The sequence below is a fragment of the Sciurus vulgaris genome, assembly GCF_902686455.1.
Source record: "Sciurus vulgaris genome assembly, chromosome: 9".
Lineage (NCBI taxonomy): Eukaryota > Metazoa > Chordata > Mammalia > Rodentia > Sciuridae > Sciurus > Sciurus vulgaris.
In genome coordinates, this window is record NC_136469.1 from 57071255 (window position 1) to 57087380 (window position 16126).

At 36.1% G+C, this 16126-nt stretch overlaps 1 protein-coding gene across 9 annotated transcripts in view; it reads right to left on the reverse strand.

Annotated features, from left to right (window-relative positions):
* The window catches only part of NFKB1 (nuclear factor kappa B subunit 1), a 199013-nt gene that overhangs the window by 136642 nt on the left and 46245 nt on the right, over window positions 1–16126 (reverse strand). The gene's annotated exons all lie outside the window — the stretch shown is intronic.

Below are 16126 nucleotides of genomic sequence, written 5' to 3' on the forward strand. Positions count from 1 at the left end.
CTGACAACATGAAAATGATCAGATAAAAAAAAGAATTCAGATAAAGATAGTACTTAAAACCATGTATCATTGGGGATTTACTTAATTAAGAATATCCTTTCATTATTTTAAATATAGGTTATTTTTTTGTTGAAATTTATTTAGATCAAATATTAGCTATGTGACATGAAAAAGGAGTTTCCAAGAGCAAAAACTAATTTCTGAGACAAATTTGTCAATTTTTTCTATGTCTACAAAGCACTGAAGGGCACCTGGAACTGCAGCTGAGAATGTGAGCTGTCTACCAACAAGTGCTCTCTCCTATTCCACAGCAGCAGGGTTGGAGTGGGGACTGTATCAGCTCAGCTGGAACTGCCCCACACTTCCCTGGAGATAGATATGGCCATCTGACAAAAACGATCACCAGTGGAAAGTCCTAACTGCTGTGGGTTCAAGGTCATTGAGGTGCTCCCTCCATATTTTGCTTCTCTTTCCTAATGGATAAAATCCAGATGTTGGCTTCTACCACGCAGGTGACTAAGAACAGCCTAGCAGATGGCCAATAGTAAGAGGTTCTGAATCTAGGTCCCCAAACCACACTATGAGATAGCGCCTTTGACGACTCCAGCAGCTCATTCTGGTGGTGATGTGAGAAACAAACTTCTGTGTTCTTTAAACTAATGTACTGTCAGGTCTCTGTTAAAACAGTTTAGCTCTCATCCATGAACTCTTTATCTAATACTCTGATAAGCACAAAAGTTTCAAAAGAGGAACCTGATTTCCAATGAAATCCTCTTTTGCTAGAGCACTGAATGACAGATGGAGACAGCCTACTGAGAACTCCCAGGGGTGCAAAGCAGAGTCCGACTCTAACAAAGAGAAAAGAATAGCTCCCAGTCTATAGAACAGGAAGTCCAGGAAGATTGGCAGGGGAAATATTTGCTTTCTACAAGAAACTAGTGAGTGCAAATATTCAAACCGGTGCAATTAAATACATATGTATTAAGATAAACAGTTTAAAAGGGGAAAATTGACTTGATATAGTAAAGAGGAATTAAGTAATTCGAAATTCAAGAGTTCTGCCCGGCTAGGTAGGTGACCTTGGAAATTAACCAACTCACTGTGGTCTGTTTTCCTCATTTGTAAAAATGAGAGATTTGGATAGATGGAAGTGTGAAAAGGTAGAGCTTGAATATGTACTATTGAGCTTGGAATATGTACTAGTTAATAAATGGCTATCCAAGAATACATGCTCTAAGTCATAATATTCTTTAGTAAACTTGAATGTTTGTACACATTTTAAGTGTATAGCTACATTAAAACTTTGTATACACATTTGTTGAGAAGCATATTTCTATATTAAAGAATTGTTATCATAAATTTCAGTTATATGGAGAATACCAGTGAAAATACTGATTACACTGAAATAGAGTGCTAATATAAGTTACAACAATTTTTCTGAAAAATCCTTAACCTTAGAACCCACAGGAGCCCAAACTTCATTAAAATTTTAGAAACCATTCTTTTCATTTTAGACTTTCCACTAATCTGGGATGCTGTCCTGATTCTTTCCAAACAATCTTGGCCCACAGCCTTGCAAGGTTGTGAAGAAGGTGAGATGGTTGACTTCTTAAACTGATAAAACCCATTCAGTATCTGTATGGCACTGACTTATGTATATACTAAAAGTGTGGATGGTTCCTGTATTGTTAAGTGTGGACTTAAACATAAAGTAGCCTTCACAGTAACTTTAAAAAGTCAACTCAACTTCCTTTAGCAGAACTGACTCAGGTTAAGTACCATGATCACTATTGTAGAAAAAGCTTAATGAAGAGCTCTAAATTATAGGCATATGGACAAAACCACCAACTAAATAGTCTTCCCACCAATAACAACCTGACACAAGATTTATGCACTACGGTGTACCTAAAAAAGAAAAAAAAAAAAAAATAGTTTTAAAAAACCCACAGCAACCTGAGGGACACCTGGGTGACTGTTAAAAACTGAACTTGTACCACCTTTTAAGATAGCTAAATTCACTGAGCACTCCTAGGATGATGTCAATGCTAATTCAAATTTTAAAATAAAATGTCAAGAGAAACCAAGAAATCATTTGGAAAGGATGAATCATAAAGTAATATTTGCATTAATTGTAAAGGGTAGGTTTTACTTCTAAAATGTTGAAATACCAACTACGCCTTTGGAACCGAAAGGAGTTTGAAAAAAACAGGGAAAGCCCCTTCCGTGCCCCTGGTCCCCAGCCCTTCCCCTCACTTTCCTTTGCTCAGGTTCTGGTGCTTTGAGGAAGGACCTTGAAACAGAAAAGGAGATACTGAATTGTCTGAGAAGAAGATGGGTTTAATCTCTGCATCTTTCCCTCCCCCAACGGTGAGGTTTTTAGGAAGATTTTCATACATGAAAAGAGAAACAGAAAATGTAACTAGCTAGCAACAAATGAAATATCCAGTGAACTTTGTTTTTCTACACGAAAAGCAAAAGGGTTACAACTAGCCTAGTTCTGAATATGTGAAGGGTTCAATGAAATGCCTGGTGGGTTACTTTCTACACATCTCTGATACCCACCCCCAACACCTCAGGGGCTTCTCTGTGAAGACAGTTAGACTGAGTGGATTAACTTCAAAGCCATGAGGTTGAACCATTAAAGATGGATTTGGGCACTCCTGTTCTTAGCAAACAGGAAACTCCTAGAATCAGAGATATTTAAACACTTTTTGAACTATGATCCACTGGAAGAAATATATTCTCTTATTTTATAGATTTCATTAAAATTTGTTTTCAAACTCATTAGAGTGATTTCATGACTCACTATTTTGGCTCACAATTTTCAGTTGAAAATAGAATTTAGGTGCCATCCAGAGGATACAGTGGGATTAGATGAGGGGGTCTCTTTTAATTCAAGAGTGTATTCGGCCACAACAGACACCATTAGGTGCAATTTTCATTCGTCATCTTGCAGAGCAATAAGGATGAAATCATAAGAATAAAAGGTGACTTTACAACCATTTCTATTAGGTAATAAACAAAAAAAATTTGCTGAAAAGCCTTTTTACACATGATATAAGGTAATTACACGCGCACTGCATATAATGGTAAAACATAAGTGACAGGATCTTTTCGTTTTATAATTACTTTCTGGAATTTGTACTAAGAATTACCTGAGCAAGTATGCAAAAATAATAAATAAATAAATAAATGTAAGGATATTCACTTCAGCAAAAAACTAGAAACAATCTAAATGTTCTTTGGTAACAAATTAACAGTTACATGACTCTTAATGAATAAGTTAAATATTATTCAACTGTTAAAAACGATAACTCAGATATATACAGTAACATGAAAAACTTTCATTTAGTTATATATTCCTATATCTTAATTTTCTAACTCAATTATGTATTGGAAATACATTCTTAACAGGAAAAAAAAAAAAAAGATAAAATTAAACCTGTCCTGAATTTAAAGTTTAACTTTGACATCTTAGTAATGACATACAGTGAATAAAACATAAAGTATGAAGGAGCCCAAAATTTCTAAGGTACTTCTGAAACCCTTTTCATAAGAAATAGAAAAAGAAAAAAAAAATTTAACTTTAAAATGTCTGTTTATGGGGCTGGGGAGATAGCTCAGTCTGTAGAGTGCTTGCTTTGTAAGCACAAGGCCCTGGTTCGATCCCCAGCACCCAAAAAAACATAAAATAAAATGTCTGTTTATTTACATCATTCCTGATACTACATTGTGCTAGGATGATGAAGGATAAATTAACACTAGACTTGCTTTTTCGGAAGAGCTTATTTCTAAAAGTTTTTGAAAACAATAATTATTTGTATGCTACCATACTGAAGTATGCATAAACTCATTTTTTTATTTGTTCTCTCCTCTTTGCATTTTTATATTGTTTCATTTGGGTGGTAATGTGACCAATTGACATGTAGAATACCTACCTAGTGAATACAAGTACATCGTGCTCAGCACTAGTACAGATAAGGGTCCCTGTTGAGGATGGAATATCAATCTAACAGGGATGGCAGACACAACAGAAAATATTCAGCTATTCATGCAAAGCAAAAGGAACAGTGAATATTCCTAGCAAATGTTAGCTGTTTTAGCAAAATAGAATAATAATGTGTTCATAAATTTAAGAGGATATAGACAGCAAGTTTTAAATATTCTGAGAAGAATCAAGTATTTTATTTCTTTTCCATCTACAATTAGTGTACACTGCTATATTCTTTCTCTAAATTGGCTATATGTCACTGCTAAATAAAATGTTTGCAGTTTTGTCCCCAGGGGACATTCGGCAATGTCTGAAGTCATTTTGTGCTGTTGTGGGCGGTCCTAGAGGATTTTAGTGTGCATAGGCTAGAGACACTGCTAAAACATCTCTAGCACAGGACAGCCCCTCAAGTTAAAGGATTTTCCAGCCCCAAAATATCAAAAATGCTGAGGAAAAACCCTGATGGATGCCGTGGCAACGGAACTGATACTCTGTTAACAACAGAGCAAGAACTAAACTTTATTGACTACCTCCCACAAGAAAGGAATTGTAGACAGTGCTTCACATGTTTCACTTAATTCTCATATCAATCCTGAGAAAATATTGCCCTAACTGAGGTTTACAGAGAATAATATTTGTTCAGGTTGACAGAGTAATGCTGGCTAATCTAACTCCTACCACCTTTCTCAGAGGCAGATGGATTTTCCTCTTGACTTCATTATTTAATACAGACATTTGCTCCAGGTCTCCCAAGTGTTCTAGTTGGAGCTGGTCTACTTGCAAAGGTAGCTGCTATAGCTAGAAACTTCTAATTAGAAACTCACAGGATCAACCACCTGTGCTTGTGGGGAAGCGGCCTCTGCCTCCCATGGTAAAAGCCAACATCCATTCAAGTTGTTTTTTTCGGGGAAGGTTCTCCAGAGAAGACCATTAAGGAACTTGTTTAAAGCAGCCCCAAACAATTATGGGCCCTGGAGGGGAACTTGCTCATTATACTCTCCCTAGAATGCTAAATGAAGCTTCCAGTTCACCATTTTGAACACATGATACATGAAGAAGCATGATCTCAAATGTACCTTCATAGAAATGTGTGCCCTTTGACACACATGGACAAGTCTCCCCAATTAGATTCCCTTGCCTCCTTTTTGGGGAAGATACCACTTTGGGAGTCACCCCATGCTCTCCTTACTTGCAGCAAACCTCCTTTCACCATTTGATTTCCTGTTATGCTTGTTGGCTCTGCACCCACAAATTGCAAACCCTTAGTTCTACATTGTGTTTGGTTATAGTAGCATAGCCAGAAAAGCAGGATGGGACTCTGGCATGCATGAATTCCAAATGAATTATTCACAGGCAATCAAATGTGAAAGTGAAAACACCAAGTAATGTCAGTTCAAGTGGCATTTTAAATATACATATGAAAACATATAAACATACATACTTGATATATATGTATATAGTTGATATCTATATCAATATATCTTGATCCATTGGTAAATTTCAAAGGGTAGGAGAATAGATTCTCTCTGAAACACGTCTATAGGAAAAATATACTTACTGATGATAGTATGAAAATATATATAAATTTAAAGGTAAAGTGTATTTGAGTGGTGCCAGTAGTGGCAGCCAGGAGGGGAGAGCCAGTGGCTGTTGTGGCACATGTGTGTGCACATGTTCTGCACTGTGTTTAGATGCATTCGAAATGTTACCTGAATGTTTTCCTTCCTTCATTCATTTACTCATTCATTAAAAAAACAGTTATCCCTACTGTGTGTCCATTTCTGAAGACAGGATAGTGCATGATAAGGGTGGCAGAGTTCTTGTACTCACAGAACTTATAGTTGTGGTAGAATGAAAACAATGGCCAGAAATTTCTTACAGTCCACCCAACAGAGGGAAAAAAAATCTATGTCTCCATTACTTGAATCTTGGCAGTCCTGTAACTAGCTCTGACCAAGAGAATGAGGGAAAAGTGTGGGTACTGCACACAGGATTCAAGAAGCCTTGCAGTGATCACATTCTTTCTCTCTTGGAACACTGCTGCTGAGTGAACCAGCCTGGGCTAGCCCACTGGAGGATGAGAGACTATATGAGCAGCGGCAAGGCTAGATGAGGCTCCCCTGGACTAAGCAGCACCGGCTGAGCAGCTGAAGACTTCAGAGATCAGCCAGGCAAGCCCAGACAGATGATCACACAGCCCACAGACTTAGAAGAAATAATGAATGTTGGTGTTTCAATTTGCTTTGTGGTGATCTTTTTATGCAGCAGAAGTTAACTCCTGTAACAGATCAGTAAGTATGAAGATGAACAGGTTAAAAAAAAAGTGCACCCTAGCAAGTGTTAAGGGAAATGGAGAATATGTGGGGCATGAGTTGGTTATCTTGGTAATACACTTCAGTAATTTCACTCCTTGCCAGAACCTCTTTGCACTGTCTGGTTTTTATTCTTATTGTCTTATTCAATTCCCAACTGAACAGCAGAAACAGCAGAAACAGTATTTTTTACAGTTAGTAAAAAATACTGTGGTGTAAGAACAAAATTAGAACTACTAAAACTTCAAACTGCAAATATTAATAAGTCATTTTAGCTTACAACAAATTAATGATGTTTCCAATCCCTTCAGCTCTCTAATCTCTAAAGCCAATTTATCATTCTTGATGCAGTAAAGCTCCATTCTTGACTTCCCAATGTCTGCCAATATGTCATTCTCAAACATCCAGTCAATAACCAAATTTTCTGCTGATGTTTTCTTCAAGTTGCTTCTTGATCTTCCTCTCGTCTGCATTTCACTGGCACACCCTAGGTGAGACTTTTATTGCTGCACCCTGAATGACAGTAGCAGCCTTTTGACCTGTTCTCCCTCATCACAGTCTTTCTTCACTCTAAGAATCTTTCCCATTTTTGCTATATTACTTAAAAGAATAAGTCCAAGGCTCTCAATTGCTCAGCATATTATCATATTATATCAAATGATATTATAGTATAAGCATATTATAAGCAGCACTTATTAACCATGTTCCAAACCCAAACCCATTACTACAGGTAGACTGGCCCATTCAAAAATGTCTTGCTCATTTCCATCTCTTGTGTTCATTTAGTGTGTCCTACATCCTGAAATGCCATCTTCCTGTGGCGGGCCGAACCCGGGGCCCAGGGTTACGCCATGGTGCATCTAAAGATGGCGACTGGCAGAGAGCAAACGGCGTCCTGATTATGCCTGGATAAAGGCAGAAAGCGTTTACAATTGGCTGTATGATAATCAGTTCAGCCGCCTAGCGCGTGGACAGATATACTTTACATGTATGCTTGAGTGAGTGATCGCTTGACCTTTAAACAGGATTGGATGGACATATCTGGTTACATTGCTTATGCATGAGACTGCTTATATATTGAGGGTGTGTTATCTGAATGAGAGGGAAGCAGCTTCATGAACTTCAGAAGAGTACGTGTCTTTTGTCCCGCTGGTCGGGCCGGAAAGAGCAAGAGGGCGGCGGTGAGCTGCTTGAAGCAACCCAGGCCTAAGAAGTGGCGGTTTTCCATACTTTCCTACCTAAGTATTATCCATTCTTCAAAGCTCTACTTAAATCCAACCTCTGCCATAAGACCTGGACTTTTCCTTGTAATTTATAGCCGTTAATCCATATTAGTTCTATAAACACTTATAGTCCTAGAGATTTTACATTTTACTGCACACTGTTCTACTGAAACTTAACTTTTCCTATATATTTATAATCTGCTCAAGTGAGCATAAGTGCCTAAAAATATAAATGGGGGTTTTGTTTTTCTGTACTTCCCAACTGGTAGACACTAAGTATTTTTGATTAATATTGTATTAATTTGGGGCTGGGGATATAGCTCAGTTGGTAGAGTGCTTGCTTTGCATGCACAAGGCCCTGGGTTCAATCCCCAGCACCACCAAAATAAATAAATAAATTGTATTAATTGTAAGAAGCATTGGCAATATCAATTTGTAAAAATATAGACTCCCTGGTTTTGATCATGACAGATTAACAGTTATCTGAACCTGTACCTTTGCCACATTCAACTGTAAAACTACACAAAATACTTAATGCAAGACGTTAAGACACTGAACAACAGATTTCATAGTGCTATATATTACAGGCTATCGGCTCCAGGTCCATCCTTATTTTTTGAACCATGGTCACTTTCTGAACCATGACACAAGGAGTAGAGCCCAAATACAGTAGCAATTTCACAAGGCAGGGTATCAGAGAGAAAAGATTTATAACAGAAATGAGTCTCAGAAATCTGCATAGAGGTTACCACTGGTCATTGGTCAAATACTAAGCTATACTAGTGTAAGACAAGACCCTGAAAAGCCCACTAAAAAGCAGATGCTGGGGATATAAGAGTTGAATGGTGATTCAAGAGGTCAAATGGTGCTCACAGACAATGAAGTTGCAAATATCCCAGAGTGGAAAGACTCTGTTGAACACTCTGAGGATTCAGTTGTGACCTCTCAAAAACCATGCAATGAGAGTTAGGAACACACCCTAAAATAAGAGCTACTCTAAATCTATCTTATAAAATCAGTTGATTCACCAGTAAGGTATCACATATTACTAATACAAACTCAAAAACTGTATAATGGAAGACAAAACACAAGCTTTCCACAATGTAATACATAAATGCACAATAAAAAATTATGAAGCCTGCAAAGAAACAGAAACATATGACCCAGAGGAACAAATACAACCAAATAGTGAAATTAGCAATGAATGATTTAAAAATAGTTAACAACAATATATTCAACAGTGTAAAGGAAAAGAATGGACATAATGAGTGAACAGGTACAGATCAGCAATGAAAAGCAAACTTTTTTAAAATAACCAAATGGAAATTCTAGAACTGAAATGAAATCTCAGCAAATAGATTTTTTGAGAACTTTCATAACACAGAAGAAAGGATTAATAAACTAGATCAATAAAAACTATCCAACTTGAGGTATGGAGAAAAGACAGAAAGAAAAGGCTGCTTGAGTGGTCTGTGGTATAATATCAAGTAGTTTACATATTTGCAATTCAGAATCCAAGAAAGAAAGAAATAAAGAAAGAAAGGAAGGAAGAAAGGATGGATGGATGGATAGGACAAATATTTGAACAAATAATAATGGAGAATTTTCCAAAGCTGATTTTAAAAAAAAAAAAAAAACTCTCAAAAATTCCCATGTTTGATAAAGACAAATAAAACTATGCTTAGGCATATTACACTCAAACTGTTAAAAACTAATGCTAAAGAAAAAAATCTCCAAAGCAGCAAGAGACAAGAAAGGGCAGTGTATGGCCAGGCACAGTGACATATGCCTGTAATTCTAACTACTTGGGGGCATAGGATTGGCATTAGGTGTCTGGTGAGAGATGAATCCCCCAAAAGAAAGAACACTGTACTTCACAGGGTGGAAAGTGGAGGAGCAAGAGGGAATGCACTCCCTCCTCAAGGTCTTTTATAATTCCTTTCCTGAGGGGAGGAGCCCTCAATACCTCTTAAAAGCTCTACCTCTCAATACCATCACATTGGCCATTAAATTTCAACATGTGAATTTGGGAGTGGATACATTTTAAATTAAAAAATCAGTAAGGGATATAAAGATTTAGGAACAACACCCTGAATCAAATGAACCTAAGTGCATGTATAGAACACTACAATCAGTGACTGCAGAATACACACACCCTTCAAGAGCACATGGAACATTCCCAAAGAGAGACCACACACTGGGCTATAAAACAAGTCTATATAAATTTCAGATAAAGCATGCAAAGTACGGGCTATGGTTTGGCTAAGGGCCTTCTAAAGGTTCATATGTTAAATATAAATAAAGGCTTTGTCCCCAGGGTGGTAACATTGGGAGGTGGTGAACTTTTAGGAGGTGGGCCTACTGGAACATCCTTAATGTCACTTGAAGGAGACTGTGGATCCTGGTTCATTCTTTCTTCCCTTTTGCATCTTGGTTGATGGTAAGTGGTTTTCACTGCCATGTGCTCCCACCCTGACTACTTCCTTGTTAGAGGCCCAAAATAATAAGCCACTTGACTGGGAACTGGAACCTCCAAAATCATGAACCAAAAAAACCTTTGCTTCTTATAAGTAAATCACCTCAAGTATTTCATTATACTGACATTTGACTAATATAGTATGTTACCTAAACATAATGAAATAAAACCAGAAACTACATTTAAACAGGAAGATATCAATAAAGTCCTCAACATATGTAATTAAGTCAAAGGGGGAAAGTGCTTCTTAGAATCAATTAAATGTAATAAATATAACCTCATTCACCCTGTCTGAAAGAAACACCTAAATTCCTGCCATATCATGTTCACTATAACCAAGGGGGACAGGGATTTTCTGAGTGAAGTGATTAGAATGCATTCCAGAGCGTTCCATGAGAAACAAATCTTCGCCTATGGTTGTGTTCTTAATCACAGCTAACATTCACAGGATCAAAAAGATGTTTTGGACACTTTTTAATTACTGTGTCACTTATATCAAATGGAAGATTCCATTCTAAATAAAATTCATTTATTAATATTATAGTAGGACAAAACTGCTGAGAATATTCGTGTAGCTGTAGAAGTTCTCTGTGGATTATAGCAAATTAGATTAAAACTTACGTTATCAACTAAAGTCACTCTTGATACAGTCCTGCTTTCCATTTCCTCCAAAAAAAAAACCAATTCAATGCATCTACTTATGATTTGAAGTATTTTATTCAGGTGTAATTAAAAAAAGATTTAATATACTGAACTTTGTTCTGACTTTTTGCTTCTAACTTTTCTAATGTTACAGATGTTTTTCCTTCCCTAAAAAAATAAGTATTACAATTTAATTTTGAAGTCTTGCCTTAGTACCATTTTGAAGAATTTATATTATCAAATTAAGGTAGAAGTAGACCTCATGGATTATTGAGTTAGAGACTAGTATTCTTTTGTTCAAATATAGAGAAACAAATCCTTTTCTCTTGACTCTGAATATGACTTATTTGGATTTTCACTTTGTTAATCCTCAAAAATCTATAAAAATATACCCTTTGTTTTTTAGCAGTGCTAGAGATAAAACCTAGGGCTTCACACAAGATAGACAAGTGCTCTACCACAGAGCCACACCCCCAGCCCCTTGTCCTTTATGTTTTAAAAGAAAATGATTCATCATGTGAACCAGCAGTGTTTGGTTCTATGGTAATGGCTACCATCAGCCTGGAGGGAGAAAGGGCTCCCTTGAGGGAACAATCACAACAAGGACCTTCCAATTACACATATAAAAATTTAATGATTTGCAGGGATCAAAATCAGGCCTTACACGGGGAGCTTTCCGTCCTTAGATCCAGTTATGGAGCCCTTTCCACACTGACCACTCATATAGATAAAGCTCTAGGAAGAGATGAACTACACTGTCTTACATTGAGAGAATGAGATGTGCATACTTATTTCTTCCAAGTCTCGGTCAGTGACCCTGACAACTTTGTAATAAACATAATTTTAGTCTTAAATCCATAAATGATAAATTAATGTGAGAATGTGATTTGTTCTATATTTTTACTAATGTCTTAGGCAAAAAATATTTTGGTTTGGTGTGGGGTCTTTATCCATAGCAGAGTTCTTGTTTCTGTGAAGCTCATTATTGGCACTGTCGGAGTATGAATTCATTCAGTGAACTCTTGATTGTCTTATGAGTCATGGAAGTAAGGCACACGTAATCCAAGTCATTCATGGAAATTTTCATATGAGCGGAGGGTGGGGTCCTGACTAAGAAGGGGTAGTAGGGGGCTTTTGTGGTATGGCAGTTTCTAATCCTTGACCACCACCTAGGTTAAGTGTCTCACAGTGAGATAAGCCTTTAAAGGTGGACCATTATAATCTGTGCACTTTCTGGTTAGGTGATTCCTCAATTAAAAAGGATTACTAAAAAAAAAAAAAATGTAAAAACAAGAAACATTATATGACCTAAGTTCCCTGATATTCTAGATTTCTGTTCCACTCAGCATTGCGTTCCCAGTACTCAGATCTGTGCCCAGCACATAAAACTATCTTGACATACACTTAAATGAATTACTGCTAAAAAACTAAAATCCTACTTATGTTAATTTTCTTGATTTGCTTGATTTAATCATTCACTCTCTCTCTCTCTCTCTCTCTCACACACACACACACACGCACACACAGATATATAAAAACATAACCTTGTACAACAAAAATATTGTAATTTTTATTTCTTCAACTGCACTGTAATAAAGCTGAGGGAAAATAAAGAAGAATATAATAACAAAATTTTTTATCATACAAAGATGGAACACATAAATACCAAAGTTTCCCTATCTTTCTTTTCTTTTTCTTTTTTTGGGGCTGGAATTGAACCAGGGCCTTGTGCAACACGAGGCAAGCACTCTACCAACTGAGCTATATCCCCAGTCCAAGATACTATCTTTTAATACTCAACTTTCTGTTTGGTTTATCTGATGGATTTATTCATATATCCAATAATATTATATCTTTTCTTCTCTTGATTTATCAATCTTAGACATTCTTTCTATGACAGATGAGGAGTCAGCTCAGACTACTATCACTACCCCTTTTTCCACCTCCAAATAAAGAGATAATAAATGAGACCTAGAATTGATTTGGAGTCAAATATTAAATTTTATATTCAATTTCAGTCTCAAGTTTGCCATGAGTGTCTTTGGAGAATATTAGTGAGAGAATAGTTAAGAATAAAATATCTCAATGTCAGGAAGAAATTAGATTGGGACCAAAGATATAATTATCATCCATAAAATAGACCATTGATCATATATTTATATTGATAATCAAAAATAGACTTGTTACTATTCAAGTATTTTTCTTAAGTCAATCTATCTCAATATAGTAGGCAAATTTGAAGTCTTCCAATTAATGCTACTACTTCAAAGAAACAAATTGTTTTAGACATAGATGCCCATTAGTCTAACCCCCTTTTTTTTTTTGTTTGTTTTTTTTGTTTTTTTTTACAGAGAAGTTTATTAACTTGAGGCACAGAGCTTAAACAGTAGCATCATTTCCTAGTATTTTGTTCAGTTACTTATCTATTCAGCAAACATGGATATTGAGCAGATAAAAAGTAAATAAGATAAATTCCTGCCCTCAAGATGTTTCCTTTTTTGGTACAAATAACACAGACTGGGACAAGGTAATTCCTGATGGAGAGGTCAGGGAGAGTGAGAAAGGAGGGTTGCAGAGGCGGTGATGCTACTAGACCAGACCTGAGAATTGTGGTCAGAAGGAGGGGTATTCTTGCACAGGGAGGGCACATGCAAAGGCATCCAAAGTGGAAAAACAGAAGGAGGATAAAGACATGACAGCTGATAAGAAGGACTTGGGGATGGTGAGGAGTACGGATGGGACATGAGGTATGCAGGAATCCACTTGTGAGTACAACTGAGTTCACTTCAGAAATTAAAGACAATGACCCGGTCAGACTTGCACTTTAGAAAGCTCACCCTTACACAGAAAAGAAAGATGCATGAGGAAGCAGGAAATGATGTCAGGAGACATGGCAGAAACAGAAGCTAGAAACTCGTGGAGGAAGATATGGACACTGGGTTGAGAAGGTTGACTTGATAGAACTTGACAGACTGAAGGAGACCATGAGTGAGTAAGAAGGAAGGGCTATGAGTTTGCTAGCTTGGGAAACCCACTGCATGGATCACAGTGGGCTACAAACTGCATTCCCTAACGTGCTGGGGTCACAATGTGGGTGATAAATTTAACATTGCATATTAAAATATCTCCTGGTGAAGACACCTGAGTGCCTTAGCAATCAGATCTTTTTCTAGGATTGCCTGGAATGGCTAGACTTCTATAGTTTAACAAATATTTAGAAAATACAGAACAATCACCTAAAAAAAAAATCACCCATCTGTTTCACAATGGGATTAAACTACCTCTCCAAACAACTTGGACTAACTCCGATTTAATTATTACAGTAGACTTTCTAAAAGAAACAGGATACTTTCCCCACCCATCATAAAAAAGAACCATAATTGCAGGGTAAACAACTGATAATGTAATGTTCTAAAATAATCAGGAAATATTTAAAAGGTTCTGTGTGCTTGTTAAATTTAGTTAAATGTCTTACATGGGAAATTGGGTAAACTCAGGGAGAGAAACCATCAAAACGTGTCAAACGGATGCTACAATACGGTACAAGAGCAAGGAAGTACATTTAATTGTGACCAGATAACATGCTTTTAAATTTAATTTCCCAGGTGTACTGATGTTTACTAAATCACAACAAACTTCTAACATGCTCTTAGAATATAAGGAGAGGGTCCATGGTTTTCAATTTATCTAAAATAAGATATTATGCCATGAATGCCTACAAAACAGTTCTATTGATGGACAACCTCTCTGATCTCTTCACTATAACCCCTCCTCCTTTAACCATGTGATATGTAAATGATCCTTTTCTCTGGAATTCTGATTTATTTATTTATTTACTTTTTAGTTTTTACTTTCTTGGCACTGGGGTTTGAGCCCAGGGGTTCTTTAACACTGGGCCACATCCACAGCCCTTTTTATTTTTTATTTTGAGACAGGGTCTCATGAAATTGCTTAGGACCTCTCTAAGTTACTGAGGCTGGTTTTTGAATCTGCAATTCTCCTGCCTCAGCTTCCCAAGTCACTGGGATTACAGATGTGCACTACAACACTCTCCACCTGATTCATTTTCTAGATTATTTTATCTTCACATTGAAGACTTAATTTTGTTGATGCTCTCCCCTTAATCCTTTATCTATTCTTTTTATTATCCTTTGTTTTGACCAAATCTATCAAATCTCTTAGGCTTAATAACACAGACACCTAAGCAGACATAATACTTATATATCTTAATGTGTATTAGCAGCATAATGAATGCATGAATTAAATGAGTAGGGTACAAAACTGGCTATATTTGGTTCATTTTAATCTGTCTTCTCCAAAAGTATTTTTCCAGGTTTTCTGGTTGGTTTAAAATTAGCAATTTGAGTGCATTAAAAAAAAATCTTTCCTACTTCCTAGATTTTGTATTCAGTTTTCAGTTCTGATTTTATGTAAATCAATGATTTTATGTAATCCCTTAAAGTACTTTCCTGATTACCCAATAGAGCACAATTAAATTCGAATTAATTTTATTCTTAACCTTCTTCATGTTTTTTCCTTTCCACTTCAAATTTCTTATATTTCTTCCCATCTTACACATCATCTTGATTTTCATTTTCTAATTTATAAAAGTGCTTGCATTATATGCAGAGCATTACACTACAACTGTAAATTGTAAAGAATTCTTCTTTTCCCTCAATACGATGCCCATACTTCATTTAAAGAAAAAGACAGTGGAACTTAAATCAAGTCTTAAAGACCAAACACCCAATTTTGTAGGGTTAACCTTAAAAAATAAACCTATACTTAAGAATTAGTAGAAGTACTTCAAATATCAATAAAACATGAGTTAGGACATTCGAACTAAGTCATTTTCGCATTCCTAAAATTCTTGTCTTGGAGGGCATATTTTCTAAGATGATTAAGTAATTTATTTTTACTATTTAAATTATTTGCAGGCTTGGGCAGAGAACCAATAAATATATAGACTTATTAGGGAGTCTGTCATCACTTCTAATTTTTCTTCTTTGCATGCTTGATGTATGTTAGAATCAGTAGCAGGGTAATATGAGGGATGAGTATGCTCTGATATTCAAATATGGTTTGTCTAGTTCAAACCACATGATGATACAAAATACAAATAATACTTTTTGAAATGCCTGCTATTTAACCAATAAAATGCATCAGACAATAAACAATAAATTCTTTTTAATGTTCTAATCTTTCTCTAGAAATGTGTTTAACTTTTTGCAGGTCTTGTTCTTTCTTTAGTTCAAAAAGTAAATTTATCCTAGAAACTCTAGTGAGCCTCATTTATCAAAACATTCCCATCCAAATAAAGTTCATTAGCTTTTTTAAGTCCACTATGAAATGTATGAATTTTCCATACACTTTTGAATAGCACAGTGAAGATTAGGACAGAGTTACAGATTCGTTTGCTTTGTTTATGCCCAGAAGTGGAACTGATCATGTAATGGAACAGAGCAAAATTTATCATTCTCTG